This window comes from Salmo salar, chromosome 01, assembly GCF_965601325.2.
Source record: "Salmo salar chromosome 01, fSalSal1, whole genome shotgun sequence".
Classification (NCBI taxonomy): domain Eukaryota; kingdom Metazoa; phylum Chordata; class Actinopteri; order Salmoniformes; family Salmonidae; genus Salmo; species Salmo salar.
Window position 1 is genome coordinate 178,668,952 of NC_138291.1, and position 15,492 is coordinate 178,684,443.

Sequence of the window (15,492 nt, forward strand, 5' to 3'; positions counted from 1 at the left end):
TATAACCATGTGTAGCACATAGGGATGTGTGGAACTCACTCCTCAGATCCATTATAACCATGTGTAGCACATAGGGATGTGTGGAACTCACTCCTCAGATCCATTATAACCATGTGTAGCACATAGGGATGTGTGGAACTCACTCCTCAGATCCATTATAACCATGTGTAGCACATAGGGATGTGTGAAACTCACTCCTCAGATCCATTATAACCATGTGTAGCACATAGGGATGTGTGAAACTCACTCCTCAGCCTGAAGTATCCCAACTTGCACTGCCTAATAGCCCGGGTTTTTGGTGGTGGCCGACCGGTAAGACGTTTCGGTGAGACGGTCACGAGTGCTAGCAAGGCAGAGGTCCTGGGTTCGAGCTTCGGCATGAGCCAAATCAGGAGGAAGTGGTACTCGCTAAGCAGGTAGCGCGATGTTCGGTACACACGCAAAAGGGTAGTTTCATTTGTGTAAACTGATAGAGATTATTTCAATACATTACCTGGAATAGTACACCAAACGTGTTGTATATGAGAGATTCCCTCTTACAATGTGAGAAGGTAAAGAGCTGAGCTGCTTTAGATTTACTGGTTGTGATGCTGATGACAGAGAGAGAAATGGAGAGAGAGAGAGAGAGTTAATGCAAGAGAAAGAAAGAGAAAGATAAGTGGACAGAAAGAGGAAGATAGTTAAGGCTAGAGAAAAAGAGGGAGGGAGGGAGGGAGGGAGGGAGGGAGGGAGAGATGAGAGCGAGAGAGGGAGGGAGACAGAGAGAGACAGAGAGAGACAGAGAGAGAGAGAGGGCGCTCGCTCGCTTGTCTGCCCCGTTGGATCGATGGATAGTAGATTCTGGTCATGCTGCGTCTCCTACAGGATCCCAGAGCGTCAGGCTCAACAGCCAGCCAGACGCGCTTCACTGCATCGTTTCAGATACAAGCACACACACACGTGAGTTCCACACACACACACACATCTAACTCACCACTCAGCCTCCATCATGTCCAGTCCTGAATAGAACAGCACTTCAAATCTCATTGTGTGTCTGCTACTACCAACCACTAACCAATCCTCTACCAACAACTAACCAATCCTCTACCCTTTAACCAATCCTCTACCAACAACTAACCAATCCTCTACCCTTTAACCAATCCTGTACCCTTTAACCAATCCTCTACCAACCACTAACCAATCCTCTACCAACAACTAACCAATCCTCTACCCTTTAACCAATCCTCTACCAACAACTAACCAATCCTCTACCCTTTAACCAATCCTGTACCCTTTAACCAATCCTCTACCAACCACTAACCAATCCTCTACCAACAACTAACCAATCCTCTACCCTTTAACCAATCCTCTACCCTTTAGTAACCAATCCTGTACTTTTTAGTAACCAATCCTGTACTTTTTAGTAACCAATCCTGTACCCTTTAGTAACCAATCCTCTACCCTTTAGTAACCAATCCTGTACCAACAACTAACCAATCCTCTCCCAACCACTAACCAATCCTCTACCCTTTAGTAACCAATCCTCTCCCAACAACTAACCAATCCTGTACTTTTTAGTAACCAATCCTGTACTTTTTAGTAACCAATCCTCTACCCTTTAGTAACCAATCCTGTACCCTTTAGTAACCAATCCTCTACCCTTTAGTAACCAATCATCTACCCTTTAGTAACCAATCCTCTCCCAACCACTAACCAATCCTGTACCCTTTAGTGACCAATCCTCTACCCTTTAGTAACCAATCCTCTACCCTTTAGTAACCAATCCTGTACCAACAACTAACCAATCCTCTACCAACCACTAACCAATCCTCTACCCTTTAGTAACCAATCCTCTACCCTTTAGTAACCAATCCTCTCCCAACCACTAACCAATCCTGTACCCTTTAGTAACCAATCCTCTACCCTTTAGTAACCAATCCTCTACCCTTTAGTAACCAATCCTGTACCAACAACTAACCAATCCTCTACCAACCACTAACCATTTCCTGTACCCTTTAGTAACCAATCCTCTACCCTTTAGTAACCAATCCTGTACCAACAACTAACCAATCCTGTACCTTTTAGTAACCAATCCTCTACCCTTTAGTAACCAATCCTCTACCCTTTAGTAACCAATCCTCTACCAACCACTAACCAATCATCTACCAACCACTAACCAATCCTCTACCCTTTAGTAACCAATCCTCCACCCTTTAGTAACCAATCCCGTCCTCTTTCATTCTCGAGTTCTTATCAAAATCATGCTGACCCAAGCCATTCAAATATTTATGCATCTCATTACTGTACAACAGAATACGTATAGATTTTGCTATATATTATCAATGAGTCTGGCCAAGGGCTTTACTTTCAGCTGGCGTTATAAGGCAGCGCTGTCAAACGTACACTCTTTGGAAATGTTGGTTTGTAAAAACCAGCACTTTGCTGTTTTCCAACCCTTGTGCCAGGATTGGTAATTGACCTGTCTTACATGCGGACCACACCTGCTCGCATCGCATACATGTTATTGTCACGTCCTGACCAGTAAAGGAGGTTATTTGTTATTGTAGTTTGGTCAGGGCGTGGCAGGGGGGTGTTTGTTTTATGTGTTTCGGGGTTTTTTGGTTTATGTTCTATGTTAGTATATTTCTATGTTTGTTCTAGTGTGTCTATTTCTATGTTTAAGTTTCTTGGGTTGACCTTCAATTGGAGGCAGCTGTTCCTCGTTGCCTCTAATTGAAGGTCCTATTTAGTAGGGGTGTTTTTCCATGGGTTTTGTGGGTAGTTGTCTCCGTGTATTGTCAGTGAACCTTACAGGACTGTTTTTCGTCGTTTGTTTAGTATAAGTGTTTTTTATTTTGGTTTTCTACAATAAAAGAAGATGAGCATCCATATACCTGCTGCGTTTTAGTCCACTCACTACGACGATTATGACACTTATTCAATCATTGCACTCGCGAGCGTCTGCGTAGCCAGACGCTAAAATAGAACTTGGTTCTATTTTTGTGACGCTCAATGCGCCGCAAGTCCCGCCTCTCCCATCTCCTCATTGGTTTATAGGAGCATAACTTCGTGGGTGATTGAAAGATGAACTGAGGTCCACACTCCAGTCGATTGTGGTAATCAAATCAAATAACATTTTATTAGTCACATGCGCCAATACAATAGGTGTAGGTAGATTTACTTACGGGCTCGTAAGTAAATGCTTACTTACGAGCCCGTAACCAACAATGCAATTTAAAAAAAAATACGGATAAGAATAATAAATTAAAGTAACAAGTTATTAAAGAGCAGCAGTAAAATAACAATGTGGAGGCTATATACAGGGGGTACCGGTACAGAGTCAATGTGGAGGCTATATACAAGGGGGTACCGGTACAGAGTCAATGTGGGGGCTATATACAGGGGTACCGGCAAAGAGTAAATGTGGAGGCTATATACAGGGGGTGTACCGGTACAGAGTCAATGTGGAGGCTATATACAGGGGGTACCAGTGCAAAGTCAATGTGCGGGGGCACCGGTTTGTTGAGGTAGTAGGTAGAGTTTCTCCTATAGAGCTCCATTTTTATGGAATGGTCTGCCTACCCATGTGAGAGATGCAGACTCGGTCTCAACCTTTAAATCTTTATTGAAGACTGTGTCGGGTGGAGATTATAACAGAACATGGCCAAGATGTTCAAATGTTCATAGATGACCAGCAGGGTCAAATAATAATAATCACAGTGGTTGTAGAGGGGGCAACAGGTCAGCACCTCAGGAGTAAATGTCAGTTGGCTTTTCATAGCCGATCATTCAGAGTATCTCTAACGCTCCTGATGTCTCTAGAGAGTTGAAAACAGCAAGTCTGGGACAAGGTAGCACGTCCGGTGAACAGGTCAGGGTTCCATAGCCGCAGGCAGAACAGTTGAAACTGGAGCAGCAGCATGGCCAGGTTGTCTGGGGACAGCAAGGAGTCATCAGGCCAGGTAGTCCTGGGGCATGGTCCTAGGACTCAGGTCCTCCGAGAGAGAGAGAGAGAAAAAAGAGAGAGAATTAGGGAAAGCATACTTAAATTCACACAGGACACCGGATAAGACAGGAGAAATACTCCAGATATAACAGACTGATCCTAACCCCCCGACACAAACTATTGCAGCATAATTACTGGAGGCTGAGACAGGAGGGATCGGGAGACACTGTTGCCCCGTCCGATGATATTCCCGGACAGGGCCAAAAAGGCAGGATATAACCCCACCCACTTTGCCAAAGCACAGCCCCCACACCACTAGAGGTATATCTTCAACCACCAACCATCCTGAGACAAGTCCGAGTATAGCCCACGAAGATCTCCCCCACGGCACGAACCAAAGGGGGGGCGCCAACTCGGACAGGAAGATCACGTCAGTGAGTCAACCCACTCAAGTGGCGCACCCCTCCTAAAGTCGGCATGGAAGAGCACCAGTAAGCCAGTGACTCAGCCCCTGTAATAGGGTTTGAGGCAGAGAATCCCAGTGGAGAGAGGGGAACCGGCCAGTCAGAGACAGCAAGGGTGGTTCGTTGCTCCAGTGCCTTTCCGTTCACCTTCACACTCCTGGGCCAGACTACACTCAATCATAGGACCTACTGAAGAGATGAGTCTTCAGTAAAGACTTAAAGGTCGAGACCAAGTTTTCGTCTCTCACATGGATAGGCAGACCATTCCATAAAAATGTAGCTCTATAGGAGAAAGCCCTGTCTCCAGCTGTTTGCTTAGAAATTCTAGGCCCAGTAAGGAGGCCTGCATCTTGTGATTGTAGCGTACGTGTAGGTATGTACGGCAGGACCAAATCAGAGAGATAAGTTGGAGCAAGCCCATGTAATGCTTTGTAGGTTAGCAGTAAAATCTTGAAATCAGCCCTAGCCTTAACAGGAAGCCAGTATAGAGAGGCTAGCAGTGGAGTAACATGATCAAATTTTATGGTTCCAGTCAAGATTCTAGCAGCCGTGTTTAGAACTAACAGAAGTTTATTTAGTACTTTATCCGGGTAGCCAGAAAGTAGAGCATTGCAGTCATCTAACCTAGAAGTGACTAAAGCATGGATTAATATTTCGGCATAATTTTTGGACAGAAAGATTCTGATTTTCGCAATGTTACGTAGATGGAAAAAAGCTGTCCTTGAAACAGTCTTGATATGTTCGTCAAAAGAGAGATAAGGGTCCAGAGTTACGCCGAGGTCCTTCACAGTTTTATTTGAGACGACTGTACAACCATCAAGATTAATTGTCAGATTCAACAGAAGATCTCTTTGTTCCTAGCATCTCTGTTTTGTCCGAGTTTAAAAGTAGAACATTTGCCGCATTTACTTCCTCATGTTTGAAACACAGGCTTCCAGGGAGGGCAATATTGGGGCTTCACCAAGTTTCATCGAAATGTACAGCTGTGTGTCGTCCGCATAGCAGGGAAAGTTAACATTATGTTTCCAAATGGCATCACCAAGAGGTAAAATATATAGTGACACAATAGTGGTCCTAAAACAGAGCCTTGAGGAACACCGAAATGTACAGTTCATTTGTCAGAGGACAAGACATCTACAGAGACAAACTGAAATCTTTCTGACAGATAAGATCTAAACCAGGCCAGAACTTGTCCGTGTAGACCAATTTGGGTCTCCAATCTCTCCAAAATAATGTGGTGATCGATGGTATCAAAAGCAGCACTAGGGTCTAGGAGCATGAAGACAGATGCAAAGCCTCGGTGTGACGCCATTAAAAGGTCATTTACCACCTTCAAAAGTGCAGTCTCAGTGCTATGATGGGGTCTTGAGTGTCTCCCTTGATCCTAGGTCCTGGCAGTGTTGTGCAGACTCAGGACAACTGAGCTTTGGAGGAATATGCAGATTTAAAGAGGAGTCCGTAATTTGCTTTCTAATGATCATGATCTTTTCGTCAAAGAAGTTCATGACGGCATTGGCACTGCTGAAGGGGAAGGCTGCTTTTTAGTTAGCTTTGCGACAGTATCAAAAATAAATGTTGGATTGTTCAACACTTGCCAGTTGGTCAGCGCATGCTCGCAGTACACGTCCTGGTAATCATCTGGCTTTGTGGCCTTGTGAATGTTGACCTGTTTAAAGGTCTTACTCACATCGGCTGCAGAGAGCGTGATCACACCGTCTTCCAGAACAGCTGGTGCTCTCATGCATGTTTCAGTGTTATTTGCCTCGAAGCGAGCATAGATGTAGTTTAGCTCATCTGGTAGGCTCGTGTCACCGGGCAGTTCTCGGCTATGCTTCCCTTTGTAGTCTTTAATGGTTTGCCTGCCCTGCCACATCCGACGAGCGTCAGAGCCGGTGTAGTACGATTCGATCTTAGTCCTGTATTGACGCTTTGCCTGTTTGATGGTTCATCAGAGGGCATAGCGGGATTTCTTATAAGCATCCGGGTTAGAATCCCGCTCCTTGAAAGCGGCAGCTCTAATCTATAGCTCAGTGCGGATATTGCCTGTAATCCATGGCTTCTGGTTGGGGTATGTACGTACAGTCACTGTTGGGACGACGTCATCAATGCACTTATTGATGAAGCCAATGACTGATGTGTTGTACTCCTCAATGCCATCGGAAGAACATATTCCAGTCTGTGCTAGCAAAACAGTCCTGTAGCTTAGCATCTGCTTCATCTGACCACTTTTTTATTGATCTAGTCACTGGTGCTTCCTGCTTTTTTTAAATTTGGGCTTGTAAGCAAGAATCAGGAGGATAGAATTATGGTCAGATTTGCCAAATGGAGGGTGAGGGAGAGCTTTATATGCGTCTCTGTGTGTGGAGTAAAGGTGGACTAGAGTTTTTTCCCCCTCTGGTTGCACATTTAACATGCTGATAGAAATTTGGTAAAATGGATTTAACTTTCCCTGCATTAAATTCCCCTGCTACTAGGAGCACCACCTCTGGGTGAGCGTTTTCTTGTTTGCTTATGCCGGAATACAGCTAATTCAATGCTGTCTTAGTGCCAGCCTCTGACTGTGGTGGTATGTAAACAGCTACGTAAAATACAGAGGAAAACTCTAATGCACCGTAAAGTTGGTTGCCAACCTCCTTTAAAGTCCAAAGAAGAAAAAGCAGCTTGAAGGAAGGAGGAGAGATGATGAGAAATACATTTGGTTTACCGGTTTATCTGTGGATTAATTATCGGAGTTGAGGACCTTGTGCATTTCAGGTAAAATAACAACCCAATGTTTATATCTCAGGACAAATTTGCAAGCAACAACAAGCTAGCTAGCTAAATTGCCATAAATGTTTAATGCTTTTTGACCTGTCCCCAAATTAATAAAATTGGTTCAGAGTTTGTTTTGATATTTCAAACTGCGTGTCCTGATCGCGTCTGGTGTGGATGGACAAACTGTGCTTGCGGTTTGGTCAGCATGTAATATTTAAGCCTGACCGGTAACCTGACCGGTAACCTGATTGGTAGCCTGACCAGTAGCCTGACCAGTAGCCTGACCAGTAGCCTGACCAGTAGCCTGATCAGTAGCCTGACAAGTAACCTGACCAGTAGCCTGACCAGTAACCTGACCAGTAGCCTGATCGGTAGCCTGACCAGTAGCCTGATCAGTAGCCTGACAAGTAACCTGACCAGTAGCCTAATCTGTAGCCTAGTCAGTAGCCTGATCGGTAGCCTGACCAGTAGCCTGATTAGTAGCCTGATCGGTAGCCCAATCAGTAGCCTTGTCAGTAGCCTGATCAGTAGCCTGATCTGTAGCCTGATCTGTAACCTGATCGGTAGCCCAATCAGTAGCCTAGTCAGTAGCCTGATCTGTAGCCTGATCTGTAACCTGATCGGTAGCCCATTCAGTAGCCCAGTCAGTAGCCTGAGCAGTAGCCTGATCTGTAACCTGATCGGTAGCCTGATCAGTAGCCTAGTCAGTAGCCTGATCAGTAGCCTAGTCAGTAGCCTGATCTGTAGCCTGATCTGTAACCTGGTCAGTAGCCTGATCGGTAGCCTGATCGGTAGCCCAATCAGTAGCCAGATCAGTAGCCTGATCAGTAGCCTAATCAGTAGCCTGATCAGTAGCCAGATCAGTAGCCTGATCGGTAGCCTGACCAGTAGCCTGATCAGTAGCCTGACCAGTAGCCTGATCAGTAGCCTAATCTGTAGCCTAGTCAGTAGCCTGATCTGTAGCCTGATCTGTAACCTGATCGGTAGCCCAATCAGTAGCCTGATCTGTAGCCTGATCAGTCGCCTGATCTGTAGCCTGATCTGTAACCTGATCGGTAGCCCAATCAGTAGCCTAGTCAGTAGCCTGATCTGTAGCCTGATCTGTTACCTGATTGGTAGCCCATTCAGTAGCCCAGTCAGTAGCCTGATCAGTAGCCTGATCTGTAACCTGATCGGTAGCCTGATCAGTAGCCTAGTCAGTAGCCTGATCAGTAGCCTAGTCAGTAGCCTGATCTGTAGCCTGATCTGTAACCTGATCGGTAGCCCAATCAGTAGCCAGATCAGTAGCCTGATCAGTAGCCTAGTCAGTAGCCTGATCAGTAGCCTAGTCAGTAGCCTGATCTGTAGCCTGATCTGTAACCTGATCGGTAGCCCAATCAGTAGCCCGATCAGTAGCCAGATCAGTAGCCAGATCTGTAACCTGGTCAGTAGCCTGATCAGTAGCCTGATCAGTAGCCAGATCAGTAGCCAGATCAGTAGCCTAATCAGTAGCCAGATCAGTAGCCAGATCAGTAGCCTAATCAGTAGCCAGATCAGTAGCCTAATCAGTAGCCAGATCAGTAGCCAGATCGGTAGCCTAATCAGTAGCCTGATCAGTAGCCTGATCAGTAGCCTAATCAGTAGCCTAATCAGTAGCCAGATCAGTAGCCTAGTCAGTAGCCTGATCAGTAGCCTAATCAGTAGCCAGATCAGTAGCCTAATCAGTAGCCAGATCATTAGCCTGATCAGTAGCCTAATCAGTAGCCAGATCAGTAGCCTGATCATTAGCCAGATCAGTAGCCTAGTCAGTAGCCTGATCAGTAGCCTAATCAGTAGCCAAATCAGTAGCCTAATCAGTAGCCTGATCTGTAACCTGATCGGTAGCCTGATCAGTAGCCAGATCAGTAGCCAGATCAGTAGCCAGATCTGTAACATGGTCAGTAGCCTGATTAGTAGCCTGATCAGTAGCCAGATCAGTAGCCAGATCAGTAGCCTAATCAGTAGCCAGATCAGTAGCCAGATCAGTAGCCTAATCAGTAGCCAGATCAGTAGCCTAATCAGTAGCCAGATCAGTAGCCAGATCGGTAGCCTAATCAGTAGCCTGATCAGTAGCCTGATCAGTAGCCTAATCAGTAGCCTAATCAGTAGCCAGATCAGTAGCCTAGTCAGTAGCCTGATCAGTAGCCTAATCAGTAGCCAGATCAGTAGCCTAATCAGTAGCCAGATCATTAGCCTGATCAGTAGCCTAATCAGTAGCCAGATCAGTAGCCTAGTCAGTAGCCTGATCAGTAGCCTAATCAGTAGCCAGATCAGTAGCCTAATCAGTAGCCAGATCATTAGCCTGATCAGTAGCCTAATCAGTAGCCAGATCAGTAGCCAGATCAGTAGCCAGATCTGTAACATGGTCAGTAGCCTGATTAGTAGCCTGATCAGTAGCCAGATCAGTAGCCAGATCAGTAGCCTAATCAGTAGCCAGATCAGTAGCCAGATCAGTAGCCAGATCAGTAGCCTAATCAGTAGCCAGATCAGTAGCCAGATCGGTAGCCTAATCAGTAGCCTAATCAGTAGCCTGATCAGTAGCCTAATCAGTAGCCTAATCAGTAGCCAGATCAGTAGCCTAGTCAGTAGCCTGATCAGTAGCCTAATCAGTAGCCAGATCAGTAGCCTAATCAGTAGCCAGATCATTAGCCTGATCAGTAGCCTAATCAGTAGCCAGATCAGTAGCCTGATCATTAGCCAGATCAGTAGCCTAGTCAGTAGCCTGATCAGTAGCCTAATCAGTAGCCAGATCAGTAGCCTAATCAGTAGCCTGATCTGTAACCTGATCGGTAGCCTGATCAGTAGCCAGATCAGTAGCCAGATCAGTAGCCAGATCTGTAACCTGGTCGGTAGCCTGATCAGTAGCCAGATCAGTAGCCAGATCAGTAGCCTAATCAGTAGCCAGATCAGTAGCCTAGTCAGTAGCCTGATCAGTAGCCTAATCAGTAGCCAGATCAGTAGCCTGATCATTAGCCTAATCAGTAGCCAGATCAGTAGCCTAGTCAGTAGCCTGATCAGTAGCCTAATCAGTAGCCTGATCAGTAGCCTATAACCAATATTTTATTACAATATCAGGAGCAGCAAACCAGTCACCAGACATTCCCGTTTTTTTCTTTATATTGGACATTATTTTTGCAGCTCCTGTGAAATGTTTGGACTTATTAGGCCTATGTGCAATGCCCATTGAATGAAAGGTGTCCGTGACTGTAGGAAGTCTGTTTAGGATCATCAAGTTATTACAATAGACTGCTAATTGTTTTTCCTTTATCATTTAGTTAAAAAAAATACATCTTCCACTTTCATCTGTTGGACCTAACTGTTAAATCACGGGAATTCCGATTGCTGTCCATAGTGGTCAGTACTTGTTGCCTAGCTAGGCGATTTCCTGTTTGTTTGTTTCGGTGCGAATGTGGCGTGTGAAGGCGGTGAACAAGTTCAGCAATTCCCAACTTTATGCAAATCACCTGCTGCGAACGCTGGGCGATAACCAATCATATCGAGAGGTTCCCATGACGAATTTGACGCTGTGCGACCCAACGCTGGAGGCTTTCTTCAGCAAAGATGGCTGACAAAAATACTAGGATGGAAGCAAATGTAAGTGATTATGTCATAACGAATCATGCAAACAACCCCTCCATGCAACCAACCCCTCCTGCTCCGTGGCTCGACGACTCACTGCGAGCTCACAGAACAGGGCTCCGGGCAGCCGAGCGGAAATGGAGGAAAACTCGCCTCCCTGCGGACCTGGCATCCTTTCACTCCCTCCTCTCTACATTTTCCTCTTCTGTCTCTGCTGCTAAAGCCACTTTCTACCACTCTAAACTCCAAGCATCTGCCTCTAACCCTAGGAAGCTCTTTGCTACCTTCTCCTCCCTCCTGAATCCTCCTCCCCCTCCCCCCCCCCTCCTCCCTCTCTGCGGATGACTTCGTCAACCATTTTGAAAAGAAGGTTGACGACATCCGATCCTCGTTTGCTAAGTCAAACGACACTGCTGGTCCTGCTCACACTGCCCTACCCTGTGCTTTGACCTCTTTCTCCCCTCTCTCTCCAGATGAAATCTTGCGTCTTGTGACGGCCGGCCGCCCAACAACCTGCCCACTTGACCCTATCCCCTCCTCTCTTCTCCAGACCATTTCCGGAGACCTTCTCCCCTACCTCACCTCGCTCATCAACGCATCCTTGACCGCTGGCTACGTCCCTTCCGTCTTCAAGAGAGCGAGAGTTGCACCCCTTCTGAAAAAACCTACACTCGATCCCTCCGATGTCAACAACTACAGACCAGTATCCCTTCTTTCCTTTCTCTCCAAAACTCTTGAACGCGCCGTCCTTGGCCAGCTCTCTTGCTATCTCTCTCAGAATTACCTTCTTGATCCTAATCAGTCAGGTTTCAAGACTGGGCATTCAACTGAGACTGCTCTTCTCTGTGTCACGGAGGCTCTCCGCACTGCTAAAGCTAACTCTCTCTCCTCTGCTCTCATCCTTCTAGACCTATCTGCTGCCTTTGATACCGTGAACCATCAGATCCTCCTCTCCACCCTCTCCGAGCTGGGCATCTCCGGCACCGCGCACGCTTGGATTGCGTCCTACCTGACAGGTCGCTCCTACCAGGTGGCGTGGTGAGAATCTGTCTCCGCACCACGTGCTCTCACCACTGGTGTCCCCCAGGGCTCTGTTCTTGGCCCACTCCTATTCTCGCTATACACCAAGTCACTTGGCTCTGTCATATCCTCACATGGTCTCTCATATCATTGCTATGCAGATGACACACAATTAATCTTCTCCTTTCCCCCTTCTGACAACCAGGTGGCGAATCGCATCTCTGCATGTCTGGCAGACATATCAGTGTGGATGACGGATCACCACCTCAAGCTGAACCTCGGCAAGACGGAGCTGCTCTTCCTCCCGGGGAAGGACTGCCCGTTCCATGATCTCGCCATCACGGTTGACAACTCCCTTGTGTCCTCCTCCCAGAGTGCTAAGAGCCTTGGCGTGACCCTGGACAACACCCTGTCGTTCTCCACCAACATCAAGGCGGTGACCCGATCCTGTAGGTTCATGCTCTACAACATTCGCAGAGTACGACCCTGCCTCACACAGGAAGCGGCGCAGGTCCTAATCCAGGCACTTGTCATCTCCCGTCTGGATTATTGCAACTCGCTGTTGGCTGGGCTCCCTGCCTGTGCCATTAAACCCCTACAACTCATCCAGAACGCCGCAGCCCGTCTGGTGTTCAACCTTCCAAAGTTCTCTCACGTCACCCCGCTCCTCCGCTCTCTCCACTGGCTTCCAGTCGAAGCTCGCATCCGCTACAAGACCATGGTGCTTGCCTACGGAGCTGTGAGGGGAACGGCACCTCCGTACCTTCAGGCTCTGATCAGGCCCTACACCCAAACAAGGGCACTCCGTTCATCCACCTCTGGCCTGCTCGCCTCCCTACCTCTGAGGAAGCACAGTTCCCGCTCAGCCCAGTCAAAACTGTTCGCTGCTCTGGGACCCCAATGGTGGAACAAGCTCCCTCACGACGCCAGGACAGCGGAGTCAATCACCACCTTCCGGAGACACCTGAAACCCCACCTCTTCAAGGAATACCTGGGATAGGATAAAGTAATCCTTCTAACCCCCCCCTTAAAAGATTTAGATGCACTATTGTAAAGTGGTTGTTCCACTGGATATTATAGGTGAATGCACCAATTTGTAAGTCGCTCTGGATAAGAGCGTCTGCTAAATGACTAAAATGTAAAATGTAAATGTAACCAGCAAAACCAGGCTGTCATCTTGTGAAACAGTGAATGAAAATTGAATGTACAATGTATAATTGAATGTATAATGTTGTAATTGAATGTATAATTGAATATATAAAGTTGTAATTGAATGTATAATGTTGTAATTGAATGTATAATGTTGTAATTGAATGTATAATTTGTAATTGAATGTATAATGTGTAATTGAATGTATAATTTGTCATTGAATGTATAATTTGTCATTGAATGTATATGAATGTATAATGTGTAATTTAATGTATAATGTTGTAAGCAATGCAGCTGAACTAAAGTAGTTAGCTAACTCTTTTCTTGCTTATTGCGTAGTAGGTCAAAATAACTGTATGGAGGTGTAGCTAGCTACAGTGCATTTGGAAAGTATTCAGACCCCGTGACTTTTTCAGCATTTTGTTACGTTACAGCCTTATTCTAAAATGGATTAAATCGTTTTGGTCCCCTCATCAATCTACATATAATACCCCATAATGACAAAAGAAAAACATGTTTTTAGACATTTTTGAAAATGTATTAAAAATAAAAAACAGAAATACATACATACATACATACATAAGTATTCAGACCCTTTGCTCAGTACTTTGTTAAAGTACTTTTGGCAGTGATTACAGCCTCAAATCAAATCAAAGTTTATTTGTCACGTGCGCCGAATACAACAGGTGTAGACCTTACAGTGAAATGCTTACTTAGAGGCTCTAACCAACAGTGCAAAAAAGCTATTAGGTGAACAATAGGTAAGTTAAGAAATAAAAACAACAGTAAAAAGACAGTGAAAAATAACAGTAGCGAGGCTATATACAGTAGAGAGGTTATATACAGTAGAGGTTATATACAGTAGAGGCTATATACAGTAGAGAGGCTATATACAGTAGAGAGGCTATATACAGTAGCGAGGCTATAACAGTAGCGAGGCTATATACAGACACCGGTTAGTCAGGCTGATTGAGGTAGTATGTACATGTAGATATGGTTAAAGTGACTATGCATAAATGATGAACAGAGAGTAGCAGTAGCGTAAAAAGAGGGGGTGGTGGGTGGCGGGACACAATGCAGATAGCCCGGTTAGCCAATGTACGGGAGCACTGGTTGGTCGGGCCAATTGAGGTAGTATGAACATGAATGTATAGTTAAAGTGACTATGCATATATGGTAAACAGAGAGTAGCAGCAGCGTATAAGAGGGGTGGGGGGGGGGGGTGGGGGGGGGGGGGGTACACAATGCAAATAGTCCGGGTAGCCATTTCAGGAGTCTTATGGCTTGGGGATAAAAACTGTTGAGAAGCCTTTTTAGACTTGGCACTCTGGTACCGCTTGCCATGCGGTAGTAGAGAGAACACTCTATGACTGGGGTGGCTGGTGTCTTTGACAATTTTTAGGGCCTTCCTCTGAGACCGCCTGGTGTAGAGGTCCTGGATGGCAGGCAGCTTAGCCACAGTGATGTACTGGGCCGTACGCATTACCCTCTGTAGTGCCTTGCGGTCGGAGGCCGAGCAATTGCCGTACCAGGCAGTGATGCAACCAGTCAGGATGCTCTCGATGTTGCAGCTGTAGAACCTTTTGAGGATCTGAGGACCCATGCCAAATCATTTTAGTTTCCTGAGGGGGAATAGGCTTTGTCATGCCCTCTTCACGACTGTCTTGGTGTGTTTGGACCATTCTAGTTTGTTGGTGATGTGGACGCCAAGGAACTTGAAGCTCTCAACCTGTACCACTACAGCCCCATCGATGAGAATGGGGGCGTGCTCAGTCCTCCTTTTCCTGTTGTCCACAATCATCTCCTTAGTCTTGGTTACGTTGAGGGATAGGTTGTTATTCTGGCACCACCCGGCCAGGTCTCATTGTTGTGTCGTCTGCAAACTTAATGATGGTGTTGGAGTCGTGCCTGGCCATGCAGTCGTGGGTGAACAGGGAGTACAGGAGGGGACTGAGCACCCACCCCTGAGGGGGCTCCAGTGTTGAGGATCAGCGTGGCAGATGTGTTGCTACCTACCCTCAGCACCTGGGGGCGGCCCGTCAGGAAGTCCAGGATCCAGTTGCAGAGGGAGGTGTTTAGTCCCAGGATCCTTAGTCTTCTTGGGTATGACGCGACAAGCTTGGCACACCAATATTTGGGGGGTTTCTCCCATTCTTCTCTGCAGATCCTCTCAAGCTGTGTCAGGTTGGATGGGGAGCGTCACTGCACAGCTATTGTCAGGTCTCTCCAGAGATGTTCGATCGGTTTCAAGTCCGGGCTCTGTCTGGGCCACTCAAGGACATGCTGCCACCAACAAGCTTCACCGTAGGGACGGTGCCAGGTTTCCTCCAGATGTGACGCTTGGCATTCAGGCCAAAGAGTTCAATCTTGGTTTCATCCCTGCAGAGAATCTTGTTTCTCATGGTGCCTTTTGGCAAACTTCAAGCGGGCTGTCATGGGCCTTTTACTGAGGAGTGGCTTCAGTCTGGCCACTCTATCATAAAGGCCTGATTGGTGCTACAGAGATGTCTGTCCTTCTGGAAGGGTCTCCCATCTCCACAGAGGAACTCTGGAGCTCTGTCAGTGTGACCATTGGTCACCTCC